Genomic DNA, 24,735 nt, shown 5'->3' on the forward strand with positions numbered 1-24,735 from the left:
CAACTCACTCGAAAGGATCTTAAGTTTGCTTGGAACAAGAAAAAAAAGCAGCCTTTCACGAATTAAAGGACAAGCTGACATTCGCACCCATGCTAGTATTTCCAGAGCAAGGGGTTAGATATGCTATATACACCGACACGTCTCGTGTTGGTTTGGGTTGTGTACTGATGCAGAAGGATAAGGTGATCGCCTATGCCTCGCGGCAGTTGAGGAAGTATGAAGAAAATTACACCACGCACGACCTAGAATTAGCAACAGTCATCTTCGCATTAAAGCTCTAGAAACATTACCTCTATGAAGAGGAGTTTGAGCTCTTTTGCCACCACAAGAGCCTTAAGTACATATTCACGCAGGGAGACCTGAATATGAGGTAACAGCGATGGATGGAAACCTTGAAAGACTTCAAGTTTGAGGTTTCCTACCATCCTGGCAAGGCAAACCTTTTGACCGATGCATTAAGCCATAAGAAGACAATAGAATTTGCAGCTCCGCTGATGATAGAAGAATGGAATATGGTAGAGTTTGTGCGAGACTTCGAACAGAAGCGTACAGTAGAGGAGCCGTTCGAGAGCGTCGCACACCTCCATGTACAACCGCTTATTGATGACCGAATCATTGCGACACAGAAAGAAGACGAGTTATTGGTGAAAATGAGAAAGTGAGTAAGTGATAGTGAAGAATCTGAATGGAGGATTGACTTAGACGGAGGTTTACAATACCGTGGCCGCCTATGCGTCCCGAACCGTCACGACTTGAGAAGGGAAGTTCTAAAAGCTGCTCACAATTCAAAGTTGACAATGCACTCAAATAGTATGAAGATGTATAGAGACACGAAGCGTTCGTACTGGTGGGATAACATGAAGGCCCAGATAGCAGACTTCATGTCCCATTGTCTCACGTGCAATCAGATTAAGGCCGAACATCACCGACCTCCTAGTCTACTTCAGCCCATGCCCATAGCTGAATGGAAATGAGATTTCATATCCATGGATTTCATCTCCAGGTTACCAAAGACGAGGAAGGGACATGACTCCATTTGAGTGATTGTGGACCGATTGACAAAATCGGCTCATTTCCTCCTGATTAAAGTTTTGAACTAAGCAGATGATTTAGCTAAGCTGTACATCAAGGAGATTGTACGACTGCATGGAGTCCCTATGGAGATTGTGTCGGATAGAGATACGCGATTCACATCTATTTTCTGGACTCAGATTCAAGAAGCAATGGGAGTGCAACTGAAGTTCGGTACCGGATTCCACCCATAGACGGATGGGCAGACGAAACGGGTAAATCAGATATTAGAAGATATGTTATGAGCATGTGTGCTTAATTTCAAGGACAGTTGGGATGACTGTCTCTCCTATGCTATGGGCAGAAGTTGGTGAGAGAGTTTGGTTGGTCCAGATTTAGTACAAGCAACCTCATAGAAGATCGACATTATCAGGTGTCGACTTCTTATAGCCCAGAGCAGACAAAAGAGTTACGCCGATACACGACGGCAGCAATTGGAATTCAAAGTTGGGGACCATGTGTTCTTAAGGTTTCCTCCATGAAGGGAGTACTCCGTTTTGGTAAGAAAGGGAAGCTTACACCGATATTCATTAGCCCATTCCAGATTCTAGATCGAGTGGGTGTGGTAGCATACCGTCTCGCCTTACCTACACCGCTTGCAAGCGTGTACATCATATTTCACGTATCGATGCTAAAGAAGTATGTTCCTAATCCTACTCATATTATCAAGTGGGAGCAGGTGCAGTTGAGTGAAAACACTACCTAAGTACTACGACCAACACGGATTCTTCATAGGAAGGAATAGGTGCTACACAACAAAGTAATCCCACTTGTGAAAGTATTATGGACGCACCACACTGAGGAAGAAGCCACTTGGAAAATGGAAGCCGAAGTCTGTAAGAACTACCTTCAAATCCTTGAGGAGTACGAGAAGGTACTAATTTTGGAGACAAAAATTTTCTTTAAGGGGGGTAAATTGTAACGTCTCGAAAAAACAAAATCCATACAAAGGCCCGAGTACCACCTCAGGTAGAAATCCTCAGACCTCGTATTCTTTGGGGAATTACCTAAAATTAATTAAGTGTTGAACTGAATAATCATGGATTTAGCTTCGAACTAATTATTTATACAAATGAAAGACCCAAAACCATCAAAATCAATGACTTAACACTACTTAAAGTTTGGAAAGAGAACTAAAAGCCGCTGATTTAAGCACATTAAAACTCCATGATCGTACCTATACCACACAACAAAGTCCCATGACCCTAAACTATGTGGTTAAGGGACTATCTTATTGGGCTCGGCTAAACCATCACCGGGAATCAAGCCAAAATAAGAGCCTCGTGAAACCAAGACAACTTAAGCCCCGAGCAAAGTGTAAGAAAACGCTAATATCTTTAAACTAACTTAGACTTAAGTTCTCTTACACGTGGAAAATTACAATTCAACATCTACCTTGGGATGTATCACGTCAACCAATTAGATTACTAAAAACGGTTTTGGGTTGGTTCTAATTTTAACATTTTTTTAGTTGGGTCCGCTTAATTTCAACAGTTTCTAAAATTTTCCCTTATTTTCCCAATATTTTTTGAAGATTTTTTCTGTGAAAAGTTTTTTACCAATACAGGTTTTGTATGTTCAATACGCCACATATCTTATCATTTTTGGGATTGGCTGATACTTATAGAAAAACAGTTACTCAAAACCTCATACTTAAACAAAGGGATCTATACAAGGAAGCGGATTTCATCAATCTCTTAGAATTATTTTAGAACTTCTGTGAATTTAGCTTTTAACATTCACCAAGTAAGAATCCATCATCCTTCGCAATATTAGACTAAATAATTAACAAAATGAGAGGGAAAAAGTGTAGTAACAAGCTCTTCCAATAATGCTTCTAAAGCTGAAAGATAGAATCTATTGACCATCTCTACCTTTATTACAAGTCAACTTCCTCTACTTGGTGCTCCTCAATTTTTCTCGGCATTTTTTAGCTTGAGTGGGGGTTGTTCAAATAGCGGAGAAAACTAAGATATCCTTGGTTAATTGGAATGGGTCAACGAAGAGTTCAAAGGAACACCCAAATAAAACCTCATCCATGACTGGAGAGAGTGATCGATGTCTTCTTGCAACCACCTTCTTGTGTCGTTGTCTAGAATCCTCCATAAGGTTGGTGGAAACTTGTATGGATAGTAGCTTGTTTAGTAATCCAAGGCCATCCAGAGTCAGAGTTGTTAGAGATGATCAACGCATGATTAAATTTACTTTTTTTTGGGTTGATGTGTGTTAGCTCCTCAAATAGAGGAAAGTTGTTGGCATCAAATAAGGACAAAGATATTTTATTCTAGGATGGGTAGATACAAGTCCTAGGTGGAGGTTAACTCTAGCAATATGATAAGTTGGATCTAGTTTTTATCCTTAATAGTATTAAACTAGGCACTATCTATTTGGATATTACTTTTTTCACAAGTCCTTTGACTAATATGGTCAATTCACTAGCTAAGGGAAGACTTTATAGGTCTTCTCTCTGTATTAGGGACTCTTATCCATTGCCTTCCTAGACTCTTATATATTTTCAACCTTAGGGCTTCTTTAATAATTTTTAGCTTGAACAGTAATGATAATTTTATTAGACTGAAGGAAAAAATGCAAAAAGGAAAGCGGATGGCAAGGTGCCTTAAAATCTATTCAAATTGGCATTCCAATATTTAGACAATGCAAGTTTATGTCTTCCATCTCCATTGGAGGTTCAATATCTTTTCTAATCAATTGATCACTCAGTTTATCTTATCTAATGCAAATTTGCATGGTGTCCTCTCCATAGTACTAAAGCCCATGGTCATATATCCAACATACAAAATTTCACCAATCAAATGGCTAGGGCGTATTGTTCGATGGAACAGAGTTCCTCTCCATCACCCATACAGAGCAAAACCCAATAGCCAAACAACTTGGGACTGGAATCTACTATAATAACTATTGTACGGAATAAGTAAAAAAACAATCAAATGGCTAGGGTGTATTGTTCGATGGAACAGAGTTCCTCTCCATCACACATACAGAGTGAAACCCAATAGACAAATAACTAAGGACTGGAATTTACTACAACAATTGTTGTACGCAATAAGTAAAAAAGCAAACCCTTTGGCCCACCATGTTGTGAGTGTAACATCCACTCCATCGATGAAGTGCTGTCTCATTCTCACCATACATATCCAAACTAGCCCAACTATCCAACAATCATGTGGATGGATTGGATGTCACACGCAGAATAAGGTGGCGTCACACACAAGTGTTTCATAGGAATCCCATCCAACAATCAAAATAACTGTTAGATGGGCCCACGTGTGTGAAATATTGGCCCCAGAAGAAATCAACACCAACAATTCATGCTAATCATTGCACAATGCAAATCTATAATCATATTTAACCCATCAAAAGAACCAAACGGAAAAAAGCATTCATGATTCAAACAATTCCAGCATACAAATACCATTTTTATGTTATCTATCAATCGAAAGAAAAGCCTTCCAAAGTAATTTTGAGTGGAAAGATCGTCATGCCCATACCTGTGCTTCACTTCGCAACCATTGGAGTTGGAGGTGCCAAAAACAATTTGATTTTTCAAGAGCTTCTCTTTAGCATTGTTGTTGTAGATGTTGTTGCAGTTCTCAAACTGAACAAATGAGGTTCCAAGCATCATTTAGAATGAGATTGAAGGCATTTAACAAGCTGTAAATCTATAAAGAAGATACATAATAATCAGAAGAACAATGAAAAAATTAGCAATTGAGAGAAAAGAAAAGGCAATAAAGAAATCAAGAATGGGGATTCTATAATTCCGTAGCAAGGGAAAAGCATTTTTTTCTTTGTGTGAGGATGGGAAAATCAAAAGCTAAAGATAGACAGGAGAAGATGAAATGAGGGGAAGAGGATCTGTACCAGCAGGGAAAAAAAAAAAAAAAAAAATTTCTTCTGTTCAAAATTCAAATAAAGAAGTTGAAAATTGGATCAAAGAGGAGTCTTCTTTAATCCATTGGAATTTGGCAAATTGACAACATCTTTGAACAATTTTGTTTAAAGACCGCTTGAAAACCGTTGAATTCTTTGGGGAAATTAATTTAAAAGAAAATTTCAAGATGGAAACATGCAGGTGGATTGAAAAAGGAAAAAAATATTACGGAAAAATCGGTCAATAGCACAGACAAAAGTGAAAAATGAAAAATCAGGGCGATCGGAGCACTCAAGACTAATAATTTCCTTAAATGCACGAGATGTTACTTGTGCTACCAAAAGACGGAGATTTTTAAGGATTAGGACCAGATGGGAAATTACTTGTAGCAACACAACTCAAATTCTAAAATAAAGAGACAGTTGTATAGGTGGTCTGACTCAGACCGGTTCTAACCTAAACCAATATGAATCTAACAATACCAAGTTATATTGGACGATACTTTGAACCATGGGCATGCTTCCATGGCCCATGCCAACTTCCAACTTTGAAAAGAAACAAGTATGTAGAAATAAGTGGACTGAAATGTAGCAAGCTTCCTATGAGGTATGAGTCGTACTGGATGATACTTTGAACCATGGGCATGCTTCCATGGCCCATGCCAACTTCCAACATTGAAAATAAACAAGTATGTAGAAATAACTGGACTGAAATGTAGCAAGCTTCCTATGAGGTATGAGTCGAAAGACTGGCAATGAAGGCTCCACAAAGGAAAGAAATGATTGAATCATTCATAACAAATTTCAAATTAGAAAATCAAATTTCCTCACTGCAGATCTCTAAAGGAAGGAAATAAAAAAGAACGAAAAAAAGAAAAAATAAATAAGAGAAGAGACCCATTCCCTAATTTCCACACCGTCCATCCATTTTTTGGATCATTTTAGAACATGTTCCCAAAAATGAGACAGATCCAAATCGCTGGTGAACCACACCAAAGGAAACTGTGGTGATTGAATGCCAGCAATTAAATAAATAAGGCCCACTGTAATGTTTATTTACCATCCAACATGTTAATTAGGTCATATAGACCTAACCAAAGGGTGTAGATAAATAATATACATCATAGTGGGCCCCATGGAGTTCACACCATGGTAAAGGGTGCTGAGCTCTCAGTGCACTATCTGAGTCCGGTCAATAAAAATCTTTTAGGAAAATTTAGGGTAATTGTGTAGTAAGGGTGGGATCCAACATTACGTACGTTCAAAATCCTCTCCAACCAGCAGGTTAAGTAACCCAATTTTAGCCATAAGGGTGAAAAACCAGATCCATTCATGATTCAAGTGTACCACACGATTGGAAATAATGTATAGGCGACACTCACCCTCCAAACTCTTTTCCTTGGTGTGGCCCAATTGAATCAGTTATTGGGTTGATATTTGGGCCTTGAGCCTAATATGGGAAGAAGCTCCTGGCAATCGGGGTAGATTTCAAATAAAAATCATGGTGGTGACCACTTAAACCATCGTTTGTTTAAGAAAGCACTTTGGGCTCTCCTTGGGTCTGGTTCACGTTAGACCACTACTCTATTCTTTAAAGAAATGAGGTTTCCTAAGCCACTCATGTGTAAGAGAGCCCCATGTGTTTAAGTAGGACGTGTGATCTAATCCATGCATCATATGGGATCAACCACCTAAATGAGGTTTCCTAAGCCACTGATGTGTAAGAGAGCCCCATGTGTTTAAGTAGGACGTGTGATCTAATCCATGCATCATATGGGATCAACCACCTAAATGAGGTTTCCTAAGCCACTGATGTGTAAGAGAGCCCCATCTGTTGAGTAGGACATGTGTGATCTAATCCATGCATCTTATGGGATCAACCACCCAAATGCTCTTATTTGTCCCAAATTCAACTCTAAACCCAAACTCAATTGGATCTAAGCTTGGGCCTTTAAGAAGTAGACCTAGGCTTGAAGGGAACTCAGCCTAGGAAGACCATAACTAGGTTGGCCCCTTACGGGTACTATAGGAGCCAACCGGAATCTGATGAGTTAACAGCCCTACTAATATGCATTTTGCTGCATTAAAAGTTTTCGGCATGCATTTCACTAATTATTGTCTAACAATCAACACTACTTATCCAATTGAACACTATTTCATCCCTGATGAGTTGACAGCCTACTAATATGCATTTTGCTGCATTAAAAGTTATATGTTGTTCCCTTCCACAATATGCATTTCACTAACTATTGTCTAAAAATCAAGACTATTGATCGAATTGGACACTGTGGATGACATATATTCCGAATTTTCAGATGTCGAACAACCTTAACGAAAGGTTGTTTGGTGCATGATCCTTGTAAATGTGGGATGCAACAAGTTGAGTCAATGGGTTAAGATAGACTAGGTCGAAGCAACGGCCCAATTTTAATTGGGCCCAAAATTCAAAGAACACCAATAACAGCTTCATGCGCAGAAGATCCACCCCATCCACCACATTTTTAGCCTTGACCTTAAAAAAAAAAGGGGCTAAGCCACAATATGAGAACAGTGTAAAGTCATCCTTAAAACCACTATATTCACGTTGTGTGGCTCTCCTAAGTTTTGGAACAACATGATTCGAAGGGGTGTTCCTATGCCATAGTGAATGAGGTGCATTAAATGAATGGATTAGATGGCGGATAACCACCATGATGAGCCCGACAAAGCAAAGGATGGGCATCCCTTTCACAACTGTTCCCTAAGGTATGGCCAACTTGTGTTTTGGATCGACTTGATTTTTGCATCCCAGGTAAGGGAGACCCAAGAGCCATACCAACATTAGGTAGCACACATAATGGATAGGATGGTTCTCTTGCATATTCCCCATAGTCAAGCAAACCTCAAAATCAAGTTGATAGAAGATTGATAGGCCTTGTATTACAAGCTATACTGGACTTGTATTGGGCTAGGACCAAATCCCCACCAACTCTGTAAGTGTGATTGATGATTGATCTAATGGTCCTATCATAAACGGGTATGCACAAAAACCATCTTTGAATGAGTGATCAGAGTCAATGGAGTCGCATACAAGTTGGGCCCACCACACGGGTCACGATAGGATCGGTAGGGCTATCGATGGGTTCCCGATGAACACTGCATGATGTTAATGAGTTCGGTATAAGAATTTTATAAGGTAAGCCTAATTGATCAACGCTCTAGATCGCCCTAAGGGTTGGATTGTGTGATCGGGAGAAACAGTGGAACCCACTCAGTAGTGATTCATCAAAAATCATGTAACGGGTTGTGCGCTACAACTGTGACACACGCACAGTTTTCTAGTTGGACTAGGATTGACAAATTCGTGTGAACCCTAAAGGGAGAGGAGTTTTGATGGGTTTCCAACTCCTTAATCCTCTAAAATACTTGAGCAAGGTTGGGTCCCAAGCCTACGCACATTGAAGCTTCTATTCCCATCTTGGTGCTTCTCTAAAGAGTATAAGGTGCAGAAGACCGCGACATCAAGGTTACAGAGATGACATCCCAATTAGGTACGTCATTTATTCAGGTTATTTGATCTCCTACTTGATGTATAGCACAGTCCTTTGCAATTATGCATATTACAGTTTACAATCAGGTCTAATAAATTGAACCCGATAAGAGATCAGGTCTCGGGATCGAGTCTTATCTTTTGGACTTGGTTAAAAATCTAGCCTAGTTAAGTACAGGTAAGGTCCATTTAATTGACTTAGTTAAATTTGGGTCTAGTTTGATGTAGCTCATGTCTATAAAATTATATACATTTGATATGCTGCAACTATTCTAGTAAAGAAACCTATTCCATACACATGCAAAAGACCCTATCTACATAACATGCATGTGTCAAAGGGACACATATGTGTGTGATCTAATCCAACCATAGTGTAGGGCCAACCAAATGCTCCTAATTGTCCACAACCCAACTCAAACTTAGATCCAGAACCCCATAGGTACTCAATTGTTATCTTCGGTCTAGTTTGGTCTAGCTCGTGTTTATAAAATTATATACATTTGATACGCTACAATTATTCTAGTAAAGAAACCTATTCCATGCACATATAAGAGAACCTGTCTACACAACATGCATGTGTCAAAGTGACACGTGTGTGATCTAATCCATCCATAGTGTAGGGCCAACCAAATGCTCCTAATCATCCCCAACCCAACTCAAACTTAGATCTAAAAACCCAATAGGTACTCAATTGATGTCTCAACCGTAAATAGATCCAGGTCCGGCTATCCAAGATCCAAACCTAGACCTGGCTAGCCTAGGTTTCGGTATTAACCTGACCTATTGACAACTTGGGTCAAGTTTAGGCCGGATATATAAATTAAAATTGATTGCCACCAATTATGGTGGCTATCAATTTTGATGGTAAAAAAAAGGGGGGGGGGGGGCAATGGAGGAAGGTGTAGTGGAGCATAAATTTTAGTTTATTTTTCATCTCACGTTATCCAGATTATCACAAGTAGTGGATTGGGTGGTTAACTATTTCTTGTTATTTAAAAGGAAAAAAAAAAACCACATGTAATTTACTTTTTCTTGACTAAACTACTACATATTGTGGGCTTCCGGTGGGAGAAAACATAAAAATATTTGAATAATGAATTGAACCTAAGAAATCACAAACATTTACTGATTTTGACTGTGTACCTAGTGGATCACAAAGTGGATAGGCCATATCCCCATTAGAAAAAGGATTGGCTTGTGGCAGACATCATATCACTGGGCTTGTAAAAGGAATTGCTAGAAGAATAAGTCTACATTCAAGTTTAATCCTTCAAGATAAGACAAGACAACGAGAGTTATCAAGTTGTTTTTTTATATCAATAGCCCATCCACATAGTGAGGCACCAGATCTACCACCCAAATAAAAACCATCATTTGGAAAAACTCAATGGGACGATCGTGGACAGGGAAATTTGTCCAATCAATGCAATTTTTGGCCTATAGCCCATCAACTTGGCTGAGGTATCAAATCAGCAGCCAGATCACTATGGCTGCCATGTGTGCCTTGATCAATGGCAATACCAAAATAGAAATGCTGAAATAGTACGCATTCAACTGAAAAAAGGTTGAAGATTAATGTAGCAAGGATCCTTCATTCTACCATGTTTTTAGGTGACTAGAGTATCAAATAACTCTCCTCTAGCTTGAAACAATGATAACAAACTCTTGATTGTCCAATAAGTCTATGATTTTAATGGTCTTCATATGCATAATGTAAGCTACATCTGCCATTGATCATGAGCCACCCGGCATGCATTGGATGTCCAACCATGCATCCGTCAATTGGCTCTCAACATGCTATAGAGAGAGAGAGAGAGGAGCTCATGCACGACAGGTTGGGTGAGGAAAGGAAATTGTAAGAAATGGACGGACGATGATCGGGACATCACGCGCACACGCACGCCTCCTACGCACGTACGCAAGGAGGAGGAGGGCCCCACCATTGATCTGGATCGATGACGATGTCCAGGGAAGGCCTCCTAATTAGAGGACTGCGTTTTGGTTTGTTGGAGTGGACCCGATAGTCGTGTGAATCCCACCATAGGTTCTCATGATCGTGGCCCACTATTCTAATTAATCTAGTACTTTGGGTTTTGCTTATTACTGTTATTAGGAATATCATGGACGGTTTAGATTGCTTTGATTAGTTATTATTTTTTATTACTTCGTCTCCAAGTAATAGGTTGCGCACATGACGCGAGTTTTGGGGTATAAGGTTTTATTATAAATAGGCACCCTTAGTAGTCTTTTATTTTTCAATGAAGATTAAATAAAATTTCTGCATTTTCCTCCTCTCTGAGTTGTGAAAGCCTAATTGGGTGCGAAACCCTCCCTTCTTCGAAGGGCTACTACCGTGGTGCGAAGCCACACCTATCCCGATTCGCCCCCACCTTCTTCCATCCATATTTCTCCTCCTACAATCATCTACGCTTCAAATTCATACTCTATTGCAGCCGTTTTTCTCTCCACAGCAGATTTCCAGAATCTGGCCCTGCAGGAGGGCTGAAACTTCGGCGAAGCACCACGCACAAACCGTGCATTGGATCGAGCTAAAATTTGGGAGTTTTGGAGTCCACCCCTAGCCAATCTGGCCTTTTTCTGAATAGTGGGCCCCACACACGTGCAGGCGGGATCACACGCATGTGAGTTTGAGCCATTGTTGTTGTCCACACATGCGGTACTTCTCTAGTTCGTCTCTCTCCTCTCTTTCACTCTTCTTTCACCCAAAATCCTTAATCCTAACCCTAAATTATCAAAATCCCTAATTTTATGCCCTTTCTTCAACCTTAGGGCTCCCCGAATTGAAATTTTTGAATCCCTTAGGTTGGGGGAATTTTTTCTGTGCATGTGTAGATGAATTTACCCTCCTTAAATTCTTGTTTGGTATGTAACTTTGATTGATTCGGCCCTAACATGTGTAGGCCTGGATCCACATAAGATTCCCCTTGATTGAGTGTTTGAACTTTTGAGTGGGATGTGGAATTTTGAGTAACTGTTTCTGAACTAGTGATCTAAAGCCTGAAAATCTTTCACATCATACTTGAATTTCATGTCTTGCATCAAATTTGGTATCAGAGCACAAGGTTTTTTATAGGGGAATGCATTGCATGATTAGAGTTTAGTTTACTTGTGTCTATCATGCATTAAGTATCATCGTATAGAGCTGTTTAGAGGTCCATAATTTCTGATATAAGCTGCTGAATTTTCTGCTATCCAAAAATCCTCATCTCTCTTTGCTGGATTTTCTGTTGACAGATTGTTTGGGCAGATAGGGTGCTGGAAATTGAGTAGTGTTGTGTCGTTTCCCACATATAAAGGCTTATAGGAGCATTTAGTCTCATCTAAGCGCATATAGTCATATTAGAAGGTCCTTAAGTTGAGTTAGTAGTTGTATGCCCACACATATGGGTCGTGGTTTTGGCTTATACCCTACACTAAACATGGAGCAATTGCAAAAGTCAATGAACAAGCTGAGCTAGCAGTTTGAGTCTTTGGGTAAGCGCTTGGAACAACGTATGGACCAACGCTTTGAGCAGTTTAATGTGCACATTACCCAACTAAAGACCTCCGTCGGGGCAAACTCCACCATTGGGGAAGATGCTAATCTCAGGCATGTGGTCAAGAGGATAGACCAAGGAATGGAGGTGGCCTAGGAATTGGTCATGGGCGCGCACCCGTTTACCAACCCCGCGAGGGACATCATGATCAATATGACCCAGATGCGCAACTCCTCAAGGGAGTTATAGTAGATGCCCCTACGTTTGATGGCCACTTGGACCCTAAAGCCTTTTTAGACTGGCTGGCGGATATGGAGCACTATTTTGAGTGGTATGACATGTCGGATGCTCGTCGAGTCCGATTCGCAAAGATGAAGTTTGTGGGCCAAGCAAAGAGGTTTTATGCTATTGTAGAGCGAAAGAAAGAAAGAGCAAGGGAGCTCTCAATAGTCCATTGGGGAGAAATAAAAGAAACGCTTAAGGAGAAGTACCTCCCTTTCTCTTATTGCTTACGGTTGATTGAGGAATGGCAGTCTCTTCGACAATGTTCCATGAGTATGGCAAAATACATTAAGAAGTTCGAAGAGTACTTGACCAGGTGTGAAATTGATGAGGATCTCGTACTCACCCTTGCTTGATTTAAAACGGGCCTCCATTCCAACATTGGGAAAGAATTGCTCGCCAAAGACATAGACACTATTGAACAGTTGCATCAAGTAGTGTTGGTGGTTGAGCAATACCTCAAAGCATCTATGGGAAGGCGGTTTGAGTTTCGCGATTCTGGCACTAAGGCCAACCCTTCTGGGGTTAAGCTTAACACTGGATACCAAAACAAACCTTCCAATAATTTTCAGTCCAGGCCTAAGGATAATAAGGGTAAAGAAGTTATCGGGTCTAGCTCACGTAAGAGTGGAGCAACTAGGTGTTTTAGGTGTTAAGGGTTTGGTCACTTTGCCTACCAATGTGGCACAAGAGAGGGCACCAAGGTGCTCCTTACTGATGGGCAAATAGAAGTAATGCCCCCCAGAGAGTGACGGCGAAGAGGAAGAATATGAGCCAGTAGAAACCCCTAGTGATGAGGAAGAGGGAGCGCAAGAGTTTACGACCCTCACAATTGTGCGTTGCGCCCTTGCTCAAGCCAAGAACACTGACAATTGGCGCTGCAACACGATCTTCTATACTTATGCAAAATGTGGGGAAAAAAGTTGTAAAATAATCGTGGATAATGGTAGTTGTGCCAACATGGCATCAACTAGCACTGTGAAGCATTTGAGCTTAAAGCTTGAAGCTCATCCTCAACCCTATAGAGTGTCCTGGGTTAATGAAACTTCCGTTCCAATCTCGCACCGTTGTCTTGTTCCTATTCAGTTTGGATCTTATAAAGACACACTTTAGTATGATGTTGTTCCCATGGATGTGGGCCATAACATTCTAGGTAGACCTTGGCTCTATGACAGGGATGTCACCATATTTGGCCGCTCGAATGTGTGTACATTAATTCTCAGTCCAGGCCTAAGGATGATAAGGGTAAATAAGTTATCGGGTCTAGCTCACGTAAGAGTGGAGCAGCTAGGTGTTTTAGGTGTTAAGGGTTTGGTCACTTTGCCCACCAGTGAGGCACGAGAGAGGGCACCAAGGTGCTCCTTACTGATGGGCAAATAGAAGTAGTGCCCCCAGAGAGTGACGGCGAAGAGGAAGAATATGAGCCAGTAGAAACCCCTAGTGATGAGGAAGAGGGAGCGCAAGAGTTTACGACCCTCGCAGTTGTGCGTTGCGCCCTTGCTCAAGCCAAGAACACTGACAATTGGCGCCGCAACACTATCTTCTATACTTATACAAAATGTGGGAAAAAGAGTTGTAAGATGATCGTGTATAATGGTAGTTGTGCCAACGTGGCATCAACTAGCACTGTGAAGCATTTGGGCTTGAAGCTTGAAGCCCATCCTCAACCCTATAGAGTGTCCTGGGTTAATGAAACTTCCGTTCCAATCTTGCACTGTTGTCTTGTTCCTATTCAGTTTGTATCTTATAAAGACACACTTTGGTATGATGTTGTTCCCATGGATGTGGGCCATATCATTCTAAGTAGACCTTGGCTCTATGATAGGGATGTCACCATATTTGGCCGTTCGAATGTGTGTACATTCTTGTTTGAGGGTAAGAAAGTCAAGCTAAATCCACTTCCACCCAAGAACACTACTAGAAAAGAGGCCACCACACAGAGTGGTGTGAGCGGCTCAAAAGATTTGAAGGAGTCGAAGTCCAAGTCCAAATCTCTCCATATTCTAAATGTCAAAGACTTTGAGCGAGAAACGGAGGCGGACTCAATGGTATACGCCCTTGTGGCTAGGGAAAGTGTACCAGATGCTAGTGTAGAGTTATCCATCGAGGTCATTCAGGTAGTACATGAATTTCATGATGTCTTTCCTGATGATCTACTGAATGAGCTTCCCCTTACGAGGGATATACAACATGCCATTGATTTAGTCCCCGGAACGACTCTACCAAACCTCTTTCATTACAGAATGAACCCAAAGAAGCATGCAGAGTTGAAGAGACAAATTGATGAGCTCCTATAAAAGGGTTTCATTCGAGAGAGCATGAGCCCGTGTATCGTGCTCGCTCTTCTTACACCTAAGAAGGATGGCACATGGAGGATGTGTGTTGATAGTAGGGTTATCAACAAAATCACAATCAAGTATCGGTTTCCTATACCGCGTCTTGATGACATGTTGGATATGATGACCAATGCTACTATCTTCTTGAAAATTGACCTCAAAAGTGGTTATCACCAAATCCGTGTACACCTACACCCTAGTGATGAGTGGAAGACGACCTTTAAGGTGAAGGATGGGGCTATACGAGTGGCTAGTTATGCCTTTTGGGCTGACTAACGCCCCAAGTACTTTCATGCATGTGATGACCCAAGTGTTGAGGCCCTTCATGGGGAAGTTTCTGGTCGCATACTTTGATGATATCTTAATTTATAGCATGACCAAGGAACAACACCTCAACCATTTGAGGCAGGTTTGTGGGATCCTTAGAGCCGAAAATTTGTATGCCATCCTAAAGAAGTGTGCATTTTTATCTAGTAGTGTTATCTTCTTAGGTTTTGTTGTGTCAGCTGAGGGCGCATCAGTGGATCCCGAGAAGGTCAAGGCCATCGTCAATTGGCCTAAACCCCGCAATATTCATGAGGTCCGCAGCTTTCACGGCCAAGCCACCTTCTATAGGCGGTTCATTCGAGTCTTCAATTCCATTATGGCTTCAATCATGGATTGCATAAAAAAGGGTGAGTTTCAATGGACAAAGGCACGGTCTACACGATATGGAACCTGCACGAAGCCGAAGATTAATGCTCTAGATCCAGCGGCCCGCCTATTTACTACTGGAGCAGATGGGTCTATTCACCCCTCTGATTCAATGGTATAGATGGCCCCGAATCACGATCCTATATACCAACCACCATGCCTCTTTGTACTCTCGGTATTTCTCATAATGCTTTTCACGAGAGAAACTCATCCCTTTTTATAGGAAAGGGTGGGAGTTTGGATGAGACCGGATTATCCGGTCTTATCCCTATCTCCCATCCTTATTCAAATTTATATTTGAAAATATCTTCTAACGGAAGAAGCCAGAAGAGGCCTAAACTCATGGGACCCACCCACTAGTAATTGCCCACTAGTGGGCCCCACGGGCTTATGACCAACATCTCCCACTCAATCACATTGTGGGATAGGCACAAAAATTTGTCCATCTAACTCGCCTAATAACAATCAAAACCAAATATCGCGATCAAAAGAATCAGAGGCGTGGGACCAGCTAGATCACCGTAATCTTCTCACAAGTGTTAAAGTACTAAGTGACCACCTAACTAGTATTCAATAACTCAAGCTATGCAATGCCTGTCCTAGTCCGCATGACCACACCGGATGGAGTTAACTTCCGATCTGAAGTACTCGGCCAACATACGCACTTACCCAACTTATCAAGTTATTCTGAAGACTCGATTTTTTACAAACTTCGACTAAAATCAATTTTAAAGCAAATATGCTTTTAAGAAAAAATATTGTTTGTAAAAGTCTATTAAAAACAACTCGATACTGCCGGCGAATAAGTCTTCAAGTGCGTATTTATAGTTCTAGAAACTTGGTGTAGCTGTCACAGGATCTTCCCCACGCAGATGTGTAATTTGGAATCAATCAAGTCGCTTTCCTAGCGTAACCGAGTCTGGCCAATCAAGGACCTTTCGTCATAGTACACTAAAGTAACGACACCCAATCTCATCCTCCTATACACAAGAGGAGGGTAACTAAGGACACAAAGAGTCACTTATGAGACTGGCTACTCGCACGTTGCAATGATTAGATCGAATCAAAGCAATCTGTAGGTAAAAGGTCCCCGCACGTGGCTACAATCCACGTGGTAAAGTCTTCAAGTGCGTATTTATAGTTCTAGAAACTGTGTAACTGTCACAGGATCTCCCCCACGCAGATGTGTAATTTGGAATCAATCAAGCCGCTTTCCTAGCATAACCGAGTCTGGCCAATCAAGGACCTTTCGTCATAGTATACTAAAGTAGCGACACTCAATCTCATCCTCCTATACACAAGAGGAGGGTAGCTAAGGACACAAAGAGTCACCTACACGACTGGCTACTCACACGTTGCAATGATTAGATCGAATCAAAGCAATCTGTTGGTAAAGGTCCCCGCATGTGGCTACAATCCACGTCGTAAAGTAGACAACACTAGGTGTATGTCGGGTCTACAATACGCAGGTCATTCCACATGAGGTACGACTTATCTCATAACCTCAGAACCTGGCTATCAATTCAGGCCATAACATTGATCGCATGAAAAGGAATGGTGCGATTATGTTATTCGACTTTATCAGTCTCATCTTTAATCTTTTAAGATTGTAGGCGAATATGACTCACTTATATCCCCATCCTTTATTATTCACAATAAAGAGAAGTTCATACCTCAATGTATGAACATCGCCCCAAATGTACCTTTCTTGTACATTCAAGGTTGGTCAACCCGTGCGAGTGGGTGACCGGCCTGCTGAAAAAAATAGAAATCCTACATGATCTCAAGGTAAATGTTGATGATCTACTTACCTAGTTATATTAGTGTTCAATACTGAATAAACGGAATGTGTTATTCATTAATGAAAGATCAAAGGTACTAAAAACAAGTTTATCGTTCAAGTTTTCCTCAATCTCATCTACTTGATGTGAACCTGAAATAGATCTCTAGCTATAAGTTTCATCATGGGATCAGCCATCATCTCTTTAGTAGGAATGTAGCTGAGGGCGACCTTCTTATCTCTCACTTGATCGCGGACATAATGATACTTGATCTCAATGTGCTTAGATTTCTAGTGGTGTTTAGGGTCTTTCGCCAAGTCAATGGCAGAAGTATTGTCTATCTTCAACGATATGGGCTGACAAACGTTCGGTACAACACCCAGACGTAGTAAAGATCTGCGAACCCATACACACTCCTGAACCAGAGCACAACATGCAATGTACTCAGCCTCCATAGATGAAAGAGCTGTGAATATTTGTTTCTTACTTGACCATGAGATAGCTCCTCCTCCGAGTAAGAATACATATCCTAAAGTAGATCATTAACATTTACCTTGCTGATGATCTACTTTATAAGATAAAAAATGGAGAGTTTCAATGGACAAAGGTAGCCTCGAAGGCCTTCAAGGAGATAAAGGTCAGGATGACCGAAGCTCCAATCACGCGACTTTCAGACTTTTCAAAAGCTTTTGAAGTCGAATGTGACGCGCTTGGAGTCGGCATAGGAGGAGTACTTAGTCAGAAAGGGCACCCTGTCGCCGTTTTTAGTGAGAAACTGAATGAAGCGAAATAAAAATATTCCACCTATGACAAAGAGTTCTATGCAGTAGTGCATTCACTGCACCATTGGCATCATTACCTATTGCCGTAAGAATTCGTCTTATTCTCAGATCACGAGACCTTGAGATATCTAAACTCTCAGAAGAAATTAAATCCTAGGCACGCCAAGTGGGTTCAATTCCTTCAGGAGTAAACTTTTGTGCTTAAGCACAAGGCCGGTGTAGAGAATAAGCCTGCCAACGCATTGAGTCGTCGAGTCGTGTTACTCAATTCCATAAGTGACGAAGTCACGGGCCTCAAGCGCATCAAAGAAGATTATTCTGAGTGTCTAGATTTTGGAGTTGTGTACACATCGTTGTTAGAGAGCCCGTCAGGAGGTAGCAGTGAGTACTTGATGTTAGACAAATATTTGTTTAGGAGTGATCGCTTGTGCATATCTCCCACCGCCCTTCGCGATTTTCTTGTCTAGGAGTTACATTCAGGAGGGGTCGCGGGCCATTTCGGTCGAGACAAGACCATTACCCAAGTGGAGGATAGGTTTCATTGGGACAGCATACTACCTATAGCCAAGTTTGAGTTCAATAGTTCTGTCAATAGGTCCACAGGTCTAAGTCCTTTTGAAGTCGTTACTAGTTATAAGCCTAGGAAGCCTACTGATTTTGTCCCTATGTCACCGTCCCATAGGCCATCAGAGTCTGCAGAGTCCTTTGCGCAACACATTCATTCATTACATCAAGAAATCAGGCGAAAGATCACTACTAATAATGAACATTACAAATTTTCTGCAGACTAGCATAAATATTTCAAGGAATTCAATGTATGGGACTCTATGATGGTCCGCATTAGGCCCGAGCGGGATCCTCAGGGGGCCATTCGTAAATTACATGCGCAAAGCGCTAGATCTTTCAAATTTATAAAATGAAACGGTCTTAATGCGTATGTGGTAGATTTTCCACCTTCCATGGGAATTAGTTCCACATTCAATGTGGAGGATCTAGTCAAAATTATAAAATGAAATGGCTCAATGCGTATGTGGTAGATCTTCCACCTTCCATGGGAATTAGTTCCACATTATAAAATGAAACGGTCTCAATGCGTATGTGGTAGATCTTCTACCTTCCATAGGAATTAGTTCCACATTCAATGTGGAGGATCTAGTTACTTTTCAGGGGACCACTGATACTTTGTCCAGCCCTTCCCCCACCCATCCTGATTCCCCAGACCTGTCCCTTAATCCATGGCCTCTTCCCAACCTCTACCTCCCATACCTACCCTTCCCACACCAAGAGAGGAAATAGAACATATTCTAGACCATCAGATAGTATCAACGTCGGACGGCGGGTTTCAGAAGTACCTGGTTAAGTGGAAGTCACGCCCAGCTTCAGACAGTACGTGGCTCACTGAGGAGGAGCTTTAAAGACTTGATTCTGACATCTTAGAGCGGTTCAGGAATTTTATTTCGCCAATAGCGAAATCTTTGCAGCCGGGGAGAGTTGATGTGGACATCACGCGCACACGCACGCCCTCCTAGGCACGTACGCAAGGAAGAGGGCCCCACCATCGATCTGGATCGATGACGACGTCCAAGGAGGGCCTCCTAGTTAGAGGACTGCATTTTGGTTCGTTGAAGTGGACCCGATAGTCATGTGAATCCCATCATAGGTTCTCATGATCTGGCCCACTATTCTAATTAATCTAGTACTTTGGATTTTGCTTATTATTGTTATTAGGAATATCATGGACGACTTAGATTGCTTTGATTAGTTGTTATTTTTTATTACTTCGTCTCCAAGTAATAGGTTGCGCACATGGCGCGTGTTTCGGGATCGATGACGAAGTCCAGGGAGGGCCTCTTAGTTAGAGGACTGCGTTTTGGTTTGGAGTGGACTCGATAGTCATGTGAATCCCACCATGGGTTCTCATGATCGTGGCCCACTATTCTAATTAATCTAGTACTTTGGGTTTTGCTTATTATTGTTATTAGGAATATTATGGATGGTTTAGATTACTTTGATTAGTTGTTATTTTTATTACTTCGTCTCCAAGTAATAGGTTGCGCACATGGCGCGTGTTTTGGGGCATAGGGTTTTATTACAAATAGGCACCCCTTGTAGTCTTTTATTTTTCAATGAAGATTAAATAAAATTTTTACATTTTCCTGCTCTTCTCTGAGTTGTGAAAGCCTACTTGGGTGCGAAACCCTCCCTTCTTCGAAGGGCTACTACCGTGGTGCGAAGCCCCACCTATCCCGATTCGCCCCCACCTTCTTCCATCCATATTTCTCTTCTCCTACAATCATCTACGCTTCAAATCCATCCTCTATTGCAACCGTTTTTCTCTCTACAGCAGATTTTCAGAATCTGGCCCTGCAGAAGGGCTGAAACTTCGGCGGGCGGAGCACCACGCACAAACCGTGCATCGGATCCAGCTGAAATTTAGGGGTTTTGGAGTCCACCCCTGGCCGACCAAGGCCAAGCTAGCCTTTTTCTGAATAGTGGGTCGCACACACATACAGGCGGGATCACACGCACATGCGTCTTGGCCATTGTTGCTGTCCACACATGCGGTACTTCTCTGGTTCGTCTCTCTCATCTCTTTCACTCCTCTTTCACCCAAAATCTCTAACCCTAACCCTAAATTATTCAAATCCCTAATTTTATGACCTTTCTTCAACCTTAGAGTTTCCCGAATTGAAAGTTCTGAATCCCTTGAGTTGGGGGAATTATTTCTGTGCATGTGTGGATGAATTTACCCTCCTTTGATTCTTGTTTGATCTATAATTTTGATTGATCCAACCCTAGCATGTGTATGTCTGGATCCGCATAAGACTCCCCTTGATTAAGTGTTTGAACTTTTGTGCAGGATGTGGAATTTTGTGTAACTGTTTCTGAACTAGTGTGATCTAAACCCTAAAAATCTTGCACATCATACTTGAATTTCATGTCCTGCATCAGACGAGTAAGGTAGGATTTTATTATTTTTAAATATTATATATATATAATATAAATTATATTAGAGGGCAATAAAATGATCAATTCACTAGCTAAGGGAAGACTTCGTACATCTTCTCTCTATATTGGGGACTCTTATGCATTGTCTTCCTAAACTAATGTATATTTTCACCCTTTGGGTTTCTTTAATAATTTTTTGCTTAAACGGTAACGATAATTTTATTAGACTGAACGAAAAATGCAAAAAGAAAGGGGATGGCAAGGTGTCTTATAATCTATTTAAATCATCATTCCAATATTCAAACAATGTAAGTAATATATGTCTTCATCTACATTAGAGGTTCAACATCTTTCCTAATCAATTTATTAATCAGTTTTTCTTATCTAAGGCAAATTTGCATGGTGTCCTCTCCATAGTACTAAGCCCATGGTCATATCGGAGAAAATTTCACCAATTAAATGGCTAGGACATATTATTCGATGAAACAGAGTTCCTCAACAACACCCATACAAAGTGAAACCCAATAGACAAACTACTAGGGACCAAAATCAACTACAATAACTGTTATACGCAAAAGAGAAAAACCAAACCCTGTGGCCCACCATGTTGTGAGTGTAACATCCACTCCATTCATCAAGTGCTAATTCTCATTCTCTCACCGTATATATCCAAAACTAGCCCTACTATCCAACAATCAAGTGGATGGAATAGATGTCACACGCAAAATAAGGAAGCCCCACACTCAACAAGTGTTTTACATGAATCCCATCCAAAAATCAAAATAACTGATTGATGGGCCCACGTGTGCGAAATACTGGCCCCAGATGAAAACAACACCAACAATTCATGTTGAACATTGAAGAACGCTAATCTATAATCATACTTAACCTATCAAAAGAACTAAACAAAAAACAAAAACAAAAACAAACAAAAAAAAAAAAAAATCATTTTAGATTCCAACATAGAAATACCATTTTTCCGTGATCTATCAATCGAAAGAAAAGCCTTCTAAAGTAATTTTGGGTGGAAAGATCATCATGTCCATACATGTGCTTCACTTCATAACCGTTGGCGTTGGAGGTGCCAAAAACAAATTGATTTTTGAAGAGCTTCTCTTTAGCATTGTTGTAGTAGATGTTGTTAGCTCTCAAATGAAACAACAAAGTTCCAAGCATCAGCTAGAATGAGATCAAAGGCATCTAACAAGTTGTAAATCCAGAAAGAAGATAATAATCAGAACAACAATGGAAAAATCAGTAATTAGGAAAAAAGGAAAAGTAAGAAAGAAATCAAGAATGGGGATTCTATAATTCTATAGAAAGGAAAAGCATTTTTCTTGGATGGGGAAATCAAAAGCTAAGATAAAAAGGAAAATATGAAATGAGGGGAAAAAGATCTGTACCAGCAAGGGAAAAAAAAAAGCATATTCTTTTGTTCAAATAAATAAGTTAAAAACTGCATCAAAGAGGAGTCTTTTTTAATCCATTGGAATTTGGCAAATTGACGGCATCTTTAAATAATTCCGAGCAAAGACCGCTTGAAAACCATTGAATTATTTGGAGGAATTAACTCCAAAAAATTTCAAGATGAAAATTGGTCAATAACACAGACAAAAGCAGAAAAAAATCCAATTCCCCTATTAAGAAAAAGGAACTGAATTGTTTGAATAATAGATTCAGGTGAAAATAAGAAAAAATCAGAGGGATTGGAGCACTCAGGACTGATAATTTCCTTAAATGTATGATATGTTCCTAGTGCTCCACCAGCAGACGGAGGCTTATAAGGACTTGGACCATATGGGATATTACCTCTATTAGCACAATTCAAATTCCAAAATAAAGAAACATAGTTGTATAGGTGGTCCGACTCGAACCAATTCCCACCAAAACCAATATGAATCTGACAATACCAAGTCATATTGTACAATACTCCGAACCATGGGCATACTTCCATGGCCCATGCCAACTTCCAACATTGAAAAGAAACAGGTGGACTGAAATGTAGCAGCCTTCCTATGAGGCATGGGTTTTAAGACGGGCAAGGAAGGCTCCACAAAGAAAGGAAAGAAATGATTGAATCATTCATAACGAATTTCAAATAATAAACTCAAACTTCCTTGCCGGGGGGGGGGGGGTGGTGAAGATGGAGACCCATTCCCTATTTTTTGAAAGAATTTCTTTAAGTTATAAAAGCTATCAAAGCCTTCAACAATCCAAAACTAAAAGGGTTAATGATTTCCCAAGTTGGAACACAATACCCTCACAACCAGTCTCTACAAGGGGAACATAAAGGGACCAAAATACCATATTCTAAAGAATTTTGATCAATGAATCCATCTGAACCCATGGAGGATTCTTGACTAAAACCAATCTAAAAACCTAAAGAATCCCTGATCTAAAACTCAATACATTTGCGGATATCCTCTACGTAATAAGGAAAAAAATCAGAAAGACTGCCCTAGATGAACATATTAAAATCCTTATTAGAACCAATTCGAATCCACAATGTCCTCATGAACAACCTCTACAGATGATAAAGAAAAAACCAAAATGCTTTTGAGAAAGAATAACATTAAACTAAAACTATCCAAACCCTGGATCACCAAATCCAACACACTAACGAATTCGGAATACAACACTCAATGTCCTCAAAAAAGGACCAAACTACCATTTTCTGGAAAATATTTCACGATACCATTGATTGTATTATAAAACCTATTAAGAGACCATAATCGTAGCAGAATACAGATGGAGAATCGATTTCCCAGAGGCCAATCAATAGATCAAATCATAAGAATAGAGACAAAATACATCTATCTGCCCTAGAAATCCCTGAATCGCACATCAAAGAACAGGAAATTAAAGGACATTCGACCAGAGAGAGAGAGAGATGACCTGGTGGTTGTTGTCGGGGTTTGGATGCCATGAAAATGCAGACTAACAGACTAGATCACATCATCATATTCTCACCATCATCGCCATTATAGATAGGAGAGAGATCAAGGGTTTCATGGGGCGAGAGGAGACCGGTGAGAGAGGAAGGGAGGAGGGGGGTTGGGTTTTTCTTGGGAGAGAGAAGGCGAGGCAGAGGCGAGAGAATGCAGAGGCAGGGTTTCCGACTAAATTGTCCTCTCTCTCTCATGGTCGGAGAGAAGCCGTGGGCGCAGAGAGAGAGAGAGAGAGAGACAGAGAGAGAGGAACGCTGGGAGAGTAGACATTTGATTTTTTACTTTTATGTACTAAGTTTTTCGAAAATAGAGCCGTTTGGGGGCATTACGCTTGGGAAACGGATTATATACTCACCCCGCCTCTAGCCAATGCCTACTAGTCGGTTCTCTGTGGGCCCCGCTGTGATGTATGTATTTCATCCACGCCGTCCAAACATTCTTCCAGATCATATTATGATATGAACCCAAAAATCAAATTGATCCAAATCTCAAATGGACCGCACAGTGTTGATTGAACTCCCACCATTAAAAACTTCTTGGGGCCACAAAAGTTTTGGATCAACCTGATATATATTTTTTACCCTCTATCCAAGTCTCTATTACCTAATCAACAGGTTAGATGTCAAATAACCATTACATTGGGCACTAGGAAGTTTTTAACGGTAGACATAGTACCGAATGAGATTTACATCTACCTCATTTTTTTGTATAAAGCTCTAAAATTATCTCTCAAAATGGATGCCCAGTGTTGATAAAACACATACATCATGGTAGGGCCTACATAGTACCGACTACTAGCCACCTGGCTGGTGGAAGCTCACCAGCCAAACCGCGTCGTTTCGCTTGGCAATAGGTAATGAAATCGGATTGGGCACTGAGTTACACAAAATACTATTATCGTAATATCGTACCAGTAAACTCTGGTGGGCCTACCTTGAAGGGATGTGGTTTATCCACGCCGTCCGTCCGCTTTCCT

At 40.8% G+C, this 24,735-nt stretch overlaps 1 long non-coding RNA gene across 1 annotated transcript; it reads right to left on the reverse strand.

Annotated features, from left to right (window-relative positions):
- Window positions 1-4,305: 4,305 nt before the first annotated feature.
- On the reverse strand, window positions 4,306-23,964 carry LOC131254779 (uncharacterized). The gene is made up of 3 exons (XR_009175867.1): window positions 23,707-23,964; window positions 21,860-22,011; window positions 4,306-4,687 (listed from the first exon to the last, which is right to left on the reverse strand). It is a non-coding gene; the product is annotated as an uncharacterized LOC131254779 (long non-coding RNA).
- Between the last annotated feature and the right edge of the window lie 771 nt (window positions 23,965-24,735).

Source organism: Magnolia sinica, chromosome 9, assembly GCF_029962835.1.
Source record: "Magnolia sinica isolate HGM2019 chromosome 9, MsV1, whole genome shotgun sequence".
Classification (NCBI taxonomy): domain Eukaryota; kingdom Viridiplantae; phylum Streptophyta; class Magnoliopsida; order Magnoliales; family Magnoliaceae; genus Magnolia; species Magnolia sinica.